The sequence below is a fragment of the Trachypithecus francoisi genome, unplaced genomic scaffold (genome assembly GCF_009764315.1).
Source record: "Trachypithecus francoisi isolate TF-2019V2 unplaced genomic scaffold, Tfra_2.0 Lachesis_group5, whole genome shotgun sequence".
In the NCBI taxonomy this organism is placed as follows: Eukaryota; Metazoa; Chordata; class Mammalia; order Primates; family Cercopithecidae; genus Trachypithecus; species Trachypithecus francoisi.
The window spans coordinates 128,012,698-128,029,248 of NW_022681470.1; the positions used below are offsets into that span (position 1 = coordinate 128,012,698).

At 38.8% G+C, this 16,551-nt stretch overlaps 1 protein-coding gene across 5 annotated transcripts in view; it reads right to left on the reverse strand.

The window, feature by feature from the left end:
• Positions 1 to 16,551, reverse strand: part of FNBP1L (formin binding protein 1 like) — a 100,422-nt gene that overhangs the window by 50,240 nt on the left and 33,631 nt on the right. The gene's annotated exons all lie outside the window — the stretch shown is intronic.

The window sequence follows — 16,551 nt, forward strand, 5'->3', positions numbered from 1 at the left end:
TGCTCAGTAAACTCAATCTGCATAATATGAACTACTGTAAATTAGAATTCTCATCAAACTGAAACTGAAACACACTCAATGACAAACAATTCCCAAAAAAAAAAAACCCCTTCAAAGCTGAAACAATCTTCCTTTATTTTTCTAAATTGCTTCAAAGGCTTCTCTTCCCACAATCTTCTTCACCATATTTTATATTACATTTCTTTATCCTCTAGATTGAGTCTCCAAATTTTAAATTTCAAACCCCATCAGTAAAAAACCTGAACAAAAACTATATTTAGTTATTTATATATTAAATTATATACTATTGAATTATGTAATTATGAAATCCACAATAGAAACTTTAAAAAGAGATGAAAATGAAACGAACATTATTTTTAAAGTTTTTTTTTTTTTTTAACATATTTGACAAACAAAAGCCTTTGAGCAATGACTTTTAAAATATTATGGCCGGGGGCAGTGGCTCAAGCCCGTAATCCCAGCACTTTGGGAGGTCGAGGTGGGCGGATCACTTGAGGTCAGGAGTTCGAGGCCAGCCTGGTCAACATGGTGAAACCCTGTCTCCATTAAAAACACAAAAATTGGCCAGGCATGGTGGCGCGCCACTTGTGGTCCCAGTTACTCAGGAGGCTGAGACAGGAGAACGGCGTGAACCCGGGAGGTGGAGCTTGCAGTGAGCTGAGATCGCGCCACTGCACTCCAGCCTGGGTGACAGAGCAAGACTCTGTCTCCAAAAAAAAAAAGCTCAAACCCCACTGAAACTAATTGTGATTACTACCTTTATGTGTCATCTAGGCTGTGCAACTATGCCCAGATATTTACTTGGTTAAACATTATTCTGGATGTTTCTGTGAAGGTGTTTTTTAGATTAAATTAACATTTAGGCCAGGTACAGTGGCTCATGCCTATAATCCCAGCACTTGGGAAGGCCTGGACGGGAGACTCACTCAAGTCCAGGAGTTCAAGATCAGCCTGGGCAATACAGTAAGGCCCTGTCTCTACAAAACATAAAAAGGCTAGGTGGCTCACATATGTAATCCCAGCACTTCGGAAGGCTGAAGCAAGAGAATCTCTTGAGCTCAGGAGTTCAAGACCAGCCTTAGCAACATGTTAAGACCCAATCTCTTAACAATTAGCCAGGCATGTTAGTACATGCTTGTAATTCCAGCTACGTGGGAGACTGAAGTGGAAGAATTGTTTGAGCCCAGAAGGTCATGACTGCAGTGAGCCGTGATCACTGCACTTCAGCCAGGGTAAGACAGCAAGACCCTGTCGCAAAAATAAATATTAATAATAAATAAATAAATAAAATTAGCCAGGTGAAAGGTGGAGGTGGGAGGATCCCTTGAGTCCAGGAATTCAAGTTACAGTGAGCTGTGACTGTGTCACTACACTCCAGCCTGGGTGACAGTGAGATCCTGTCCACAGGAAAGGAAGGAAAAAGAAGGAAGGGGGAGTGAGGAGGGGGAGAAAGCAAGAGGGAAGGAAAAAATTAATATTTAAATAGGTGAATTTTAAATAAAGCAGATTATGCTCCAAAATGGGTGGGCCTCATCTAATCAGTTGAAGTCTTTCATTGAACAGACTGACCTTCCCCCAGCCAGAAAGAATTCTGCCAGAATACTGACTTTGGTCTGAAACTACAACTGTTCCCTGGGCCTATCCTGCAGATCCCAAGCTTCCACTCAATCACATGAGTCAATTTCTTAAAAGAAATTTCTCTCTATATGTGTATATATCCTGTTGATTATCTGTCTCTGGAGAATTCTGACTAAAACACTGATTTTACAACAAGTAAAAAATTTCTGTTTCTAAGAATTTTAAGTGTACAGACAAAATAATATTTGTGGGTGACACCGATCATTTTCAGCAACAAAATTATATAATGAATACATTTCCAAATATTCATCATCAAAATGCTTTCTATATAGCTCAAATTTCTTTGGAAAAGCAGCTATTCAGTCACCATTAAAACTTCTCTTTTATCTTGAAGGCACAGATTAAATTTTCTCAAAAATACCTGGTAGGTAAGCATACTAGTTAAAGAAAAATGTCAACAAATTTGAAACAGTCAGGAGATAGCAAACCTGTATTAAACAAAGATTTTTCAACTGTCTCTCCCTCTTTCATTTGGAAACACTGTAGTCTTAAACGTATTATTTTTATAAAAAATAACCATAACAAAAATATAACTTGATATTTTGTGAACTTCCTGCTTTAGTTTTCTTTGTTTACCTACAAATGAAGTGAATAAATTCCAACCTTATTCCAATTTCCTTTTTAAAATTCCAGCCAACACACTACTTTATCAGTGGTTAATACATTTACTGTTAAGAATAAATCTTTTTCAACACATCTTTCCATCAGTGGGTCACCAAAAGGCAGTTTTAAATATAACTGCTTTATTGAAACATTATTCATTACTGAAACAATCTGGACATTATAAGCTGAGAAATGTTGGAAACATCTGTACTTTAATGAAACTGTACAACAAACTTTCTGTGTGAAATCTTTTCTTAAAAAAATTTCTATTTTTCCATATGGCCTAAGAGTAGTTGCTGAGATAATTTATTTTGCTGCCATATTTTACACATATAATATCACTATTTTCACCACAAAAGGAAGAGTTAGTGCTAACGATTGATACCATTTGGCTGTGTCCCCACCCAAATCTCACCTCAAATTGTAATAATCCCCACATGTCATGGGATGGACCTTATGGGAGGTAATTGAATCATGGGGGCACGTTTTTCCCTTGCTGTTCTCATGACAGTGAATAAGTCTCACCAGATCTGATGGTTTTATAAAGGGGAGTTCCCCTGCAAATGCTCTCTTGCCTGCTGCCATGTAAGATGTGACTTTGCTCCTTATTCGCCTTCCGCCATGATTGTGACGCCTCCCCACCCATGTGGAACTGTGAGTCAATTAAACCTCTTTCCTTTATAAATTACCCAGTCTCGGATGTCTTTATTAGCAGCATGCGAACAGACTAATACAGCTACGTAGTAAGAAATGCACACATTTTGTCTCCACTACTGATTCCTGAAACAGAGCTTCCAAAACCCTTGAAACTCCATGAGTTGTAGGGGTAAGAGGAGCATCTTTTGTTATTCATAATAACCCCCTTTCAATCATACCTAAATTTATGCTAATGCGGTGACTTTGAAGGACAAGGACTAGTTGCTAGAGGAACCAACCATGTGATTTGAGGGTTGAAACTTTCAGCTCTCCCTATCCCCAAGTCTCCTGGGAAAGGAGAAGGGATGGAGATTGAATTCAATCAACAATAACTAATGATTTAATCAATCACACCTATGTAATGGAGCCTCCACAAAAACCCTAAACCATGGGTTTGGAAACCTTCGGGGTAGGCAGTGCATCTTAACTTCACAGGAACAAAAGGTCATGCATCCCGGGTCTTTCTAAAGCTTACCTTAGGTACCTCTTCATCTAGCTGTTCATCTGTGTCCTTTATAACATCCTTTGTAATAAACCAGTAACAGTAAATAAAGTGTTTCCCTGAGTTCTGTAAGGCATTACAGCAAATTATCAAACCGGAGGAGGGGGTCACAGGAACCCCTGATTTGTAGCCAAGTCAGTCAAGTACCCAGATGTCCAGGACCTGCAATTGATGCTTGAAGTCCAGGCAGTATTATGGAACTGAACCCTTCAACTGTAGGATCTGTACCAACTCCAGGCATATAGTGACAAAACTGAACTGTAAGACATCTAGTTAGTGTCCAGAGAATTGAAGAACTGGTTGTTCAAGTGGAAAAAACTCATGTTTGGTGTCAGAAGGAACAATTTTTCCTTTTAGCAAGAATATTTCTAATAGTGTACTGTCTTCAAAATTTCAAGACACTTTCCAGTAACACATATTCATATCATAGCAGCATTATGGAAGCAACCCACTTGTCCATCAACAGATAAATGAAGAAAGAAAATGTGGTATATAAATACAATTAATATTATTCAGCCTTAAAACAGAAGGAAATTCTGGCACATGCTACAAAACATGGAAAAATATTGAGGACATCATGCTAAGTAAAATAAGACAGAAAAGGACAAATACTGTATGATTCCACCTACATGAGGTACTTAGAATAGTCAAAATCAGAGAGAAGGAAGTACAATGGTAGTTGACAGGGAATAGGGGTAGGAAGGAATGGGGAGTTATTTAATGAGTGTAGAGTTGCAAGATGAAGATCATTCTGGAAATATATGGTGGTGATGGTTGTATAACAGTATCAATGCACTTAATGGCACTACACTGTACATTTAAAAATGGTTAAGATGGTAAATTTTACACTGCATATTTTATACAGTAAAAAAATCTTCACCCCTCCACCAAAAATAAATTTCCTGTGGTTCACCCATGCATTCACCATCATAGCTCATTGCAGCGTCAAAATCCTGGGCTTAAGTCATCTTTCAGCCTCAGCCTCCCAAGTAACTAGGACTACAGACATGCCCATGGCTCACTGCAGACTCAACCTCCTGAGCTTAAGTGATCCTTCCAGCTCAGCTTCTCAAGTAGCTGGGACTATAGGCGCATATCGCCAAGTCCAGCTAATTTTTGTATTTTTAGTAGAGACAGGGTTTTGCCATGTTGCCCAGGCTAATCTCAAACCCCTGAGTTCAAGCGATCCTCCTGCCTTGGCCTCCCAAAGTGCCATCTCAAATAACCTTCTCAATAATTTCTTAGAGGGGGAAGGTTACCTCTAGTCCATATGATTATATAGACATTATATCTTTCTTTTTTAATAAACATTATGTTTTTTTCTCAAACACATTAAGAAGCATCAGCCTGGTCATTCTTATCGTTTGCCTATGTTCACATTAAAATATTATATTTAATCCATGGTTTCTTTTTTATATTTTTTTTTAGGTTTTTAAGAGATGGAGTCTGGCTCTTTCACCCAGGAATGTAGTGGCACCATCATAGCTTACTGCAGCATCGAACTCCTGGGCTTAAGCTAATTTTAAAAAATATTTTGTAAAGAAGGGGTCTTGCTTTGTTGCTCAGTCTGGTCTCAAACTCCCAGCCTCAAGCAATTCTCCCACCTGGGCCTCCCAAAGCACTGGGACTATAGGCGTGAACCACCACACCCAGTCCAATCCATGGTTTCTTTACAGGAAACTTTTTAAGTCCAAGACAAGACACCAGGATCAACTCACATTTTGAATACTAGTAAAGTATCCCATTTCTTATTTTTTAGATAACATATAAACAGAAGTTCTAAGCTCTGTCAGTGGATCATCTTGTGCGCTCTTCTTTGAAGACCCGGGTTTTAAATAATGCATTATCCTTTATCTAATTTTTATCAAGTCCTTCCTACCCTACTAATATGATTTTACTGGCTTTTTTCTTCTTGTTGTTATCTCTTCCACCAGTACTTCCCATAAAGAATTCATTTTCTGTTTATCACTTTTCAAGCTCTTTCAGGATTCTCAAAGAAAAATTACTTCATCTAAAAAACAGATATCTAAGACCTGTGTCAGACTGTTTTTAAAAACTAAATGTCATTCTTATTTTCTCCAATACTCAAAATCATGCATGCTGTGATTCCACTGGATAAAACCTTGGACTATATCTATGTATTAGCTCTCTCCAAAAGGTATTTTTAAGAGTTGGTCACCATAACAAATGTGTAAAAGCTCAGCTAATCAGAATATTGAGAAAGTTTAGTCAAATTTCATTTTTCAGTTACTGATGGTTAAGTTACAAATTATAAAATTTATTTAGATACCATTTTTTAAAGTTTTAAATTTATTTTGTAACTGACAAAAACTGGATATATGGATACAATGTTTAATTGTTAATGTTGATGTAAAACTCAAAATAGAACTGTACAAGTAGAAAACATAACAGAAGCCTATAACTGTGTTAAGTATATTTCATTAAGGTTGTACCATACTTTTAAAATAAATAAAAGCCAACTTCAAAAAACAGCAATCAGCTTTAAAAGGTACCATAAAGGTAAAATACAATACAAGTTTAGCTACAAGTGAAACAAATTCTGTTCTTTGTAACAACCGTGACCTGGCCATAGCTCATGCCTATCATTCCAACACTTCAGGAGGCCCAGGTGGGAGGATAACAAAAATTATTTTTACACTAGGTAGTGGTGGCACATCGCTATAGTCCCAGCTACTGGAGAGGCTGAGGACGGGAGGACAGCTTGAGTCTGGAGGTTCAAAGTTACAGAGAGCTGTGATTGTGCCACAACACTCCTGGGTAACAGAGCAAGACCCTGTCTCTTTGGGGTGGGAAAAAAAAAAAGTCATCCAGCCTTTCTTTAGTAGTCACACTATCAGTGATCAAACAACTCCAGAAACATGAGAGAAGGCTGGAAAGCAAGGAATGGTTTTGATCACCACAATATAAAGTAGAAAGTTTTTAAATTAAAATATAAGAATCAGCCAGGCATGGTGGCTCACGCCTGTAATCCTAACACTTGGGAGGCCAAGGTGGGAGGACTGCTTGAGTCCAGGAGTTGAAGATCAGCCTGGGTAATGCAGCAAGACCATCTCTACAAAAAATAATTTAAAAAAAATTAGCTTGGCATCACAGCCCATGCCTGTAATCCCAGCTACTCTGGAAGCTGAGGTGGGAGGATTGCTTGAGCCTAGGAGGTTGAGGCTACAGTAAGCCATGATCACACGTTGCACTCCAGCCTGGGTGACAGAATAATACCCAATCTCTTAAAAATAAATAAGTAGGCCGGGCGCGGTGGCTCAAGCCTGTAATCCCAGCACTTTGGGAGGCCGAGACGGGTGGATCACGAGGTCAGGAGATTGAGACCATCCTGGTCTACACGGTGAAACCCCGCCTCTACTAAAAAATACAAAAAACTAGCCGGGCGAGATGGCGGGCGCCTGTAGTCCCAGCTACTCGGGAGGCTGAGGCAGGAGAATGGCAGGAACCCGGGAGGCGGAGCTTGCAGTGAGCCAAGATCGCGCCACTGCACTCCAGCCTGGGCTACAGAGCGAGACTCCGTCTCAAAAAAAAAAAAAATAAATAAATAAATAAATAAATAAGTAAATGATAAAATGTAAGAATCAAAGTCATGAAGTCTTAGATTATCAAAAGTAACATCTTCCAACCTCTGTAGTTTCAAAGCCTGAGATCATACATCTTCCCGCTCCACATCAGCAAATACTTTGGGACTATGGAAAAGGTCAAGGGAAAAGATCATGAAAAACTAAAGAAGTGAAGGTGAGCAGTATTCTGAAATCATCTGTAAGTTAGAAATAAAGAAGAATATTAAATCATTAAAGAGGCAACACTTCCCTATTCTACCTTTAGCATTGCTCTTATTCCTATGGATTTATTCCAGATAGAATCCGGAATAAATTACTAGTTAGTAATTTCAGCTAGTTGGACTTACTCAGAGTTCAACTTCCTCATTTCCTTGTCTTAATTATCCTCTCACTTCCTTTTCCAACACATTCATTCTTACCATACATAGCTTGTGTGAAATTAATCTCTATATCAGTGGTGAGTTCTAATCTAAATCTTATCATCTTATATTTAAACTCAAGAAAGCTCATTTTCTGTTTCCTTTGGGCATTCTTTTTAATTTTGTAAGATATTTAAAGTTATTTTACTGTATTTACTTGGAAACACAGGAAAATATCCTAAATTAAAGCTGGCATCAGCACCAACATAAATGTCCACATTATGTAGCATAACTCAAATTATACAAGGTTCTACTGCATAGTAATGTGAGGCAATAAATATTATGTTTACTCAATCTTCTTGCTTTTACCTGTATGTCTTTAATGTAACTTAAAAGAACTATTTTATATATCACAAAAGGTTATTTTTTAGAAGTCACTATTTAATATTCAATCCTTGTTTTCCTAATTACTTTGATACAGCCTTGCATCTAAATGAAGTTCCAATAAAGTACTTTTTGGTAAAAAACCAAGGGTCACCATCATTTTAAAAATACTTTCCTCACTAAAAAGCAGAATAATGACTTTGCTGTCCTAGTTTGGACTTGCTCTATGGCTCTGACTTTCTGCCAAAGTTCCTCCAGCACTTCTGAATACCAAACTACCACCAAAAATGTTTTTAAAGATCTAACACAACTGACTTTTCTCCCTCTTTAACTCTTATGGACTGCAGAAACTTTTTGTTTCAGTCTCATAGAGCTAAAACACCAACTTCCATTCAGGATCAACCATGTCTATCTTCAAAGAAAATTGAGAAATATTGCAGAATTTTTAAAAAATCAACTTAATTATTTTCGGTTTCTCATGGTGTTGTTTTTTTAAAGACAGGTGAAAACTTGCATATTTGGGAAATTCCCCCAATCTTTTCATTTAATTTTTTCTTAAATTAAGCTCTTAGTGACTTCAAAATCTACCCAAATGATCTTTCCAATATCCTACTGCAATTTTTCTTTTTTACTTCTCTGTGACTTTCACTTCCACTCCACCTTGATAAGTCATTCCCATGGTTGTCTCCATTGTCATTAGCAATAACTACCTTATAAAGTAGGAAGACTGTCAATCTTGTCTCTCCCACTCCACTTCCCTGCAATAAATTTCAAGAATGTCTTTCTCAGGCAGCTAGCCCTGTCAAGTCACTCCCTGAAATACCCCAAGTCCAACAATTTTTTGGCCCCACAGAGACCACAACCCATTGATCCCAACACATCATTATTATTATCCTTCACCCCCTCCTGTCGTCATTTCCATCTTTATACAGCTTGGATTCCCTAAGCTGTCATTATAATCACTCCTTCCAAATATACTCACTGTCCTTGCCCCTCTCTAGCTTTGCCAAATTTCAACCCTGATTTATGGTTAGAGTTTTACTAACTCTTCCTCAAGCTGCAGAAGAAAATTGGAAAAAAGGAAAAAAGAACCAGGTTGGCTAATTATACTTTGAAATTCATGTCTATTACCTACAGGACTTTAATACTACTTAGCTCAAATCTATTCACTACTTCATTATCCTAGCCAACTATCTCATACCTTATTCTTTTACTTTAAATTTACACCATCTCCTATCCATCTCACTCTTAGCTAATAACCTCGCCTCCTACTTTGCTACAAGAGAAAACAGAAGGTAACTCCTTGCTCACCAACTCTATTTTTTACCACAATACCTGCATGTTTTTATTAGGCCTTCCTGATTATTACTTTGGATAAACTGTCCACGCCCCTAATACTTCAACTTACCTGGAGAACTAGTGCAGTTACAAGTTCAGTTGTTAGAACGGTTAAAACCCTGGGCCTACATATGTTTGATGTATTCCAGAAAGAGCAAAAAGCTGAATAAGCAAGCCACAGCTGAGTGAGCAAGAGGGGAGAGTAGTAGATTCTGAAGTGGAGTGTGTGAGCGCCAGAATGCCAGTTTATATGCCCTATCTTCCACCATAAGGACCTTGGCTTTAACCCTGAGTTGGAAATACACTGAAGGGTATAACCTCCAATAAACTTGGCATGACCCAATACAAGTTTTTAAATAGATCACTGGAGTTTCTATGTTGATTAAAAACTAGCTCAAGGTCCACAGACCCACCATCCTTGAACACATCTGATCTTGTCTGATCTTGGAAGCTACGCAGGGTCAGGCCTGGTTAGTATTTGGATGGGAGACTGCTTGGGTATACCGGGTGCTGTAGGCTTTTTCTTTTTTTAAAAAAAAAGACAAACAAAACAAAACACACACACACACACACACACACACACACGCACACACACACACACACACACATATACACCGAACTCAGAGTAAGGGAGACCTTTTAAGGAAGCTACTGCAATAATCCAGACCAGAGATGAGCTGGTTTGGTTCAGAGTAAAAGCAGCAGGGTGGTGAAAAGTGGTAAGATTTTGGATATATTCTGAAGGTAGTGTGAACAAATTTTTCTAATGTTTTGAGCATGGGTTTTAGAAGAAAAACAAACATCAGTTTTGAGCCCCATGAACTAGAAGGATGAACTGCTTTTAACTAAAAGAAGAGATCAAGTTTGGGCAATGGGAAGAAAAAAGTTTTGGCTTTAGACAGTTAATTTTGAGATGTCCTTAAGATATCCAGGTTGATATGTTGAGTAGGCAGCTAAATACATATGTCTGGAATTAACAGAAGTGGTCCTGCTGAAGATACATGATAAAGAAATTACCCTGGACATGATCTCAATTAAGTCTTGTTGCACACCAACATTCAGAGGTCAAGGAATTGATGAAGAACCAGCAAAGGATACTGAGGAGTAACCAGTGAGGTACAAGTAAAACTAGAAAAGTGTGGCGTAATTTATAAGAAGACAAATGAAGATCACTACAGTGATGAAAATCTTAGTCCTGAATTCAAGGCATTTACGGCTAGGTAGGTTGACCTGTTAACAAGATCTTCGAAGGTCTTCTAAGGAGCCTCATTCCCTTATATGATTTTCTCTTTTTCTGAATTTCTACCAGGCCTGGAGTCAAAAACCTCTGTCACGTCGTTGCTTAGTGAAAACTTATTTGTTCTGCTTCCCTCTATCGAATGCAGTGACAAATTAAGTATGATGAAAACTGAGATGCCAAACATGTAGTACTGCCTAACTTTGTAACATTTCAGACTGTAAGAGTTGAAATTTACTTGACAAACTATACTCTCAGTTTGAACACTTTAACTGACTTACCCTGATTATCCAAATCAAGCTTTCTTGGATGAAAAGAAAGTGATAGGGGAGTAAAGAAGGGGTAAAATCAAATCCCAGGTACCCACTGTTACAGACATGAAACAAAACAAACAAAATTAAAAGCCAACATTTGGGGGGAGAAAAAAAGAAGTCAAATGAATGATGTATTATTTCAAGGAGGAGAAAGTGATCCACTTTGTCAGGTGCTACTAAAAGTAGTAAAAAGACTGAAAACTAACCATGTTAGCAACATGCAGATCACTGACTGTCTTAACAAGAGCAGTTTTGTTGAAATAATGAGGGCAAAAGCCTGACTGAAATGGGTTCCAAAAGATTAGATAGAAGTTGAAGACAGTTAAGTATGGACACCACTTTTAAGGAATTTTGCTTGAAAGGAGAGAAGAGATACAAAAAATAGCTAAAGAGAAGAGTGGGATCAAGTAAGGGTGGTTTTTAAGATAAAAGAAATAATATGATTTTATTGCTAATGGAAATGATCTGAAAGAAAAGAAAACACTTAAGTGTAGAAGCAGTGTTCACTGCTGGAGCAATGAGCATTCAGCCTTTGCTAAGAGCATGAGAAGTTCAATTACAGTAACAGGAGAGAAGGCAAAGTGGGCATAGGTCTAGACAGCTTGGTAGATGTGGTAGTAGGAGTATGTGGAAATTCTCCCACGATTGCTTCAGTTTATTTTCAGTAAAATAGAAGGCAAGGTCAATAGCTGAAATTTACTTATTCAGAAAGTCTTTGGATTAAGAATTATTATTATCAGTTAACTGCTCTGAGATTCACTTTCCTCAACTGTCAAATGAGAATACCTGTGCTGCCTACTTTACAGGGTTGTTGTGAGGGTCAAATGAGAATGTACGTGAAAGACCTGTAAACAGTAAAGCCCTAAAAAAAAAAAAAAAAAAAAAAAAAAAAGTATTCTGTTACAGAGCCACATTTTACCGCTTTCTTTCATTTTTTTTTAGACGGAGTCTTGCTCTGCCCCAGGCTGGAGTGCAGTTGCACAATCTCAGCTCACCGCAACCTCCGCCTCCTGGGTTCACACCATTCTCCTGCCTCAGCCTCCCGAGTAGCTGGGACTATAAGCGCCCGCCACTACGCCTGGCTAATTTTTTGTATTCTTTAGTAGAGAAGGGGTTTCACTGTGTTAGCTAGGATGGTCTCGATCTCCTGACCTCGTAATCCGCCCACCTCGGCCTCCTAAAGTGCTGGGATTACAGGCGTGAGCCACCGCGTCCGGCCATACCATTTTCTTCATCTTCTTAAAAATTATGGAATTATAGAAGAATGACATTTTTACATCTGAAATTCTAATAACTAGCTGGGCACATCTCAACATGCAAATGATTCTGATTTTTTAGATTCTAAAATAACTGTATTACACCAAAATAGTGGTATATCCGTGCATTAAAGGTATATGAGACCAAATATCAATGTGGTAATAACTATACATGAACAGTAAGCTAACATTTTCTATGTTCACTTGGAGCTTTCAATACACTAAAAACTCTAAGTACAGAATCCATTTCTAATTCTTTGCATCTGACACTTAACCCAGTGTTATTTACTAGTGCTTGATCTCTGAGCTTCCTGTTCCATATCTGTAAAACTGGAGTAATTACACAACTCCAAAGTGAAAAGATTAAATGAAATATAAATAATGCGGCCAAGCACGGTGGCTCACACCTGGAATCCCAGCACTTTGGGAGGGTGAGGCAGGCGGATCACAAGGTCAGGAGTTCGAGACCAGCCTGGCCAACATGGTGAAACCCCGTCTCTACTTAAAATACAAAAACAATCAGCTGGGCATGGTGGCAGGCGCCTATAATCCCAGCTACTTAGGAGGCTAAGGCAGGAAAATCGCTTGAACCCAAGAGGCAGAGGTTACAGTGAGCTGAGACCATGCCACTGCACTCCGGCCTGGGCAACGGGGCAAGACTCCCTCTCCAAAAAAAAAGAAACAAAAGAAATATATATAATGCATTTAACATAGTACTTGGCACTGGTAGCTATTACTATTCATTTAATGCAACAAATAAATGAGTGCTGAGCTTGGCACTAGGGATGTGAGTAAAAATATACTTAGTGGAAAGGAGATTTATTAATCAAATAATCACTTTTCTTTAATTTCACTGGCTAGTACCTCCAGAATGTTATATACAGTAATGACTGTTAACAATCTTTAGTGGTCAGCTTTGTATGACTGAACTTCATACAATACATAGGTTTTATGTTTTCTAGCAAACTCAATATATAAATGTATTTATTTAAAAATTAACTTACAGGATAATTGTTCTCTGTAGGGGTCTTTAAAATAGTATGTGTTCTTAGGACAATTAAAATGATTTGATTAATCCAAAATAAATTTACAAACTATCAGAGCACATCTGTTGTGTGAAGTAAGCTCTATATCTGTGTAGTATATGAGCCATCTTGCCATCTTCACATGTGGCCATCTTATTTCACAGTTTTTTATAATTTGGAGATTCTGCTACCTTTCTTAACTTTGTCTTTTTTTTTTTTAAAGATAAGGTCTCATTCTGTTGCCCAGGCTGCAGTACAATGGCACAATCACAGCTCACTGCAGCCTTGACCTCCTGGGCTCAAGCAATCCTCCTGCCTCAGCCTCCCAAGCAGCTGGGACTACAAGTGTGAGCCACTATGCCCAGCTAATTTATTTTATTTGTAGAGACAGTGTCTTGCTACGTTAGCAAGGCTGGTCTCGAACACCTGGCCTCCCAAAGTGCTGGATTACAGGTGTGAGCCATTTCCCCCAGCAGCTGTCTTTGTTGTCTTTCATTTCTGTTTGACATTAGCCTTTCTATTGTTCAGCACTGCTCTGCCTCCCAAGATCTCAAACTTAAGCCCAGGGTCATTCAGTAGTTAGGGTTAACACCACAACTAGAGATTAGGATTAACTATTTTAAAACTAGTTTTCTTTATGTTATTCTGTTTAGCCTTTTCTCAGATTCTCAAGTCATTTGCTTGCATCATTATCCCTGCTGCCTACCAACCTGGACCACTTCCTGCCAGGAGTTCCTCTACCCTCACACCAATTAGCAACACAGTTTGGTACCCCTGTGCTGACATTTTATCCTACATGAGAGAACATAATTAGCAAACGGGATTCAAGAACAGAACTAGTCTTCGTGTACAGGCAGTCATATTTTTAACATGAAAATTCTCTAGAACAGTGCTAAACATCCCTTTGCACCATCTCTCTTTGATTTCTTGGCTTCTCACTGGGCTCATTTTCCATTTTACTCTAGTCTGCTTTCCCCTTTTCCCTTTCTGAGACTCAATCTACTTGATGACTGCAATGTTTAAGTATGAAATTTAACCATAGGCCTTTATGGCTAGAAGAGACTTCAAAGATCAGTCTCTATTTACAGATGAGGAAACTGAAGCCTCAAGATTAAACTATTTGCCCAGTCAGGCATGGTGGCTCACGCCTGTAATCCCAGCAGTTTGGGAGGCCAAGGCAGGCGGATCACAAGGTCAGGAGTTTGAGACCAGCCTGCCCAACATAGTGAAACCCGATAGCTACTAAAAATACAAAAATTAGCCGGGCATGGTGGCGCATGCCTGTAGTCCCAGCTACTCAGAAGGCTGAGGCAGGAGAATCGCTTGAACCCAGAAGTCAGAGGTTGTGGTGAGCCAAGATCACGTCACTGCACTCCAGCCTGGGCAACAGAGAGAGACTTCATCTCAATAAGCTGTTTGCCCAAAGTAACAGAGCTAAGAAATAGCTAAATCAATGATCCACATGTCTTGACTTAATTAGTTTTGTTCCCTTGTGTTGATGCTTTAAATCAGTTCACTTAGTTAAGTAAATTCTCTAAGACTATTTATTATTTGAAAAGCAAATAGGCTTTCTGGCTCTAATATAATCTGAGGGATACTTATTTCTTGGTATATTCATGGGAATAACTCCAGAGTGACCTCATACTATTCTTAGCATATAATTATGGTTAAATATTGAGATAATTTAGTTTTATCTATAAATGGTTTATTATATTTTGGAAGAAGCAAAACTGATCTAGACATAAGTCTCATGGCTCATTTTTATCCATAATATTGACAAATCTTAAGATTTAGAATAAATTATTAATGTATTCAATTTTATATAATAGATACAGATGCATATTAATTTAATCAGAAGTCTCCATGATCCAAAACAGCCATATTCTGAACATACACATGCATAATTTAGGCTGTTGTTTATTCTTTCATGGCTTACTGTGACTGTAATACTGGTGGGAGGCATTGAGTAAAAGGGAAATGATTAAGTAAATGAATTCTCCTGCACATCAGCATAAACTAGGCACTATTAGTGGCATGTAACATTTACATGGTAATTTTGTCCTTTTCATATTGACTGTATATAATTGCTTATTCAACATCAAAAACTTGCCTGTGACCAGGTAGGGTGGCTGCTACTAGCTTTCCTTTCCCTTTTTTTTTTTTTTTTTTTTCATTTTGGAGACAAGGTCTCACCCTGTGGCCCAGGCTGGAGTGCAGTGGCACCATCACAGCTCACCACAGCACAACCAACTTTCTGGGCAGAAGTGGTCCTCCCACCTGAGTAGTTAGGACTACAGGAATGTGATACCATGCCCGGCTACTTTTTGTATTATTTTTTTTTAGATGGAGTCTCACTCTGTCATCCAGGCTGGACTGCAGTGGGGCAATCTTGGCTCACTACAAGCTCCACCTCCCAGGTTCAAGCCATTCTCCTGTCTCAGTCTCTCAAGTAGCTGGGACTACAGGTGCCCACCATCACGCCCGGCTAATTTTTTGTATTTTTAGTAGAGACGGGGTTTCACCGTGTTAGCCACGATGGTCTCGATCTCCTGACCTCGTGATTCACCCGCCTCGACCTCCCAAAGAGCTGGGATTACAGGCACAAGCCACTGAGTTTTTGTATTTTTTTGTAGAGACAGGGATTTCACCATGTTGCCCAGGCTACTCTTGAACTCCTGGGCTCAAGTGATCTGCCTGCCTCAGCCTCCCAAAGTGGTAGGATTACAGGTGTGAGCCACTGTGTCTGGCCTGCTACAAGCTTTCAATTCAATAAACCATTACCATGCACAGTATTTTAAATGAATATATAATTTCAGACTTTTAAAAATAACTTCATTTTGGCCGGGCGCGGTGGCTCAAGCCTGTAATCCCAGCACTTTGGGAGGCCGAGGCGGGCGGATCACAAGGTCAGGAGATCGAGACCATCCTGGCTAACACGGTGAAACCCCGTCTCTACTAAAAAGTACAAAAAACTAGCCGGGCGAGGTGGCGGGCGCCTGTAGTCCCAGTTACTCAGGAGGCTGAGGCAGGAGAATGGCGTGAACCCGGGAGGCGGAGATTGCAGTGAGCTGAGATCCGGCCACTGCACTCCAGCTTGGGCGACAGAGCGAGACTCCGTCTCAAAAAAAAAAAAAAAAAACTTCATTTTAAGAATGATTCTTTTTTTTTTTTACTCCTAAAAGAACACTAGAGTGAACCTTATACTGCACATGAAGTACTTACAAGCATATCTATAAAAAAATTAAAGAAAAACTATTAAAATCCTTAACTTGAGCTTTAACATTTATATAAAATGGCTCTAAATGGAAAAGGAATGATTTCTTTTTGCTAATGTGAAATGAATCATGTTTACAGTAATAATTAACAGATATACCAGGAGAAAAGTATATACATGGAGGAAGTTTAGCAGCTAAGAATAAATGAAAATAAGGCAAACAAAAAAATTTTCAAGGTTGTGCTTGTGTTTATTTGGTTTGTTTGTTTGTTTACTTGAGACAGGGTCTCACTATGTTGTCCAGGCTGGTGTGCTGTGGTGCAATCACAGCTCACTGTAGCCTCCACCTCCTGGGCTCAGTGATCCTCCTCCCACCTCAG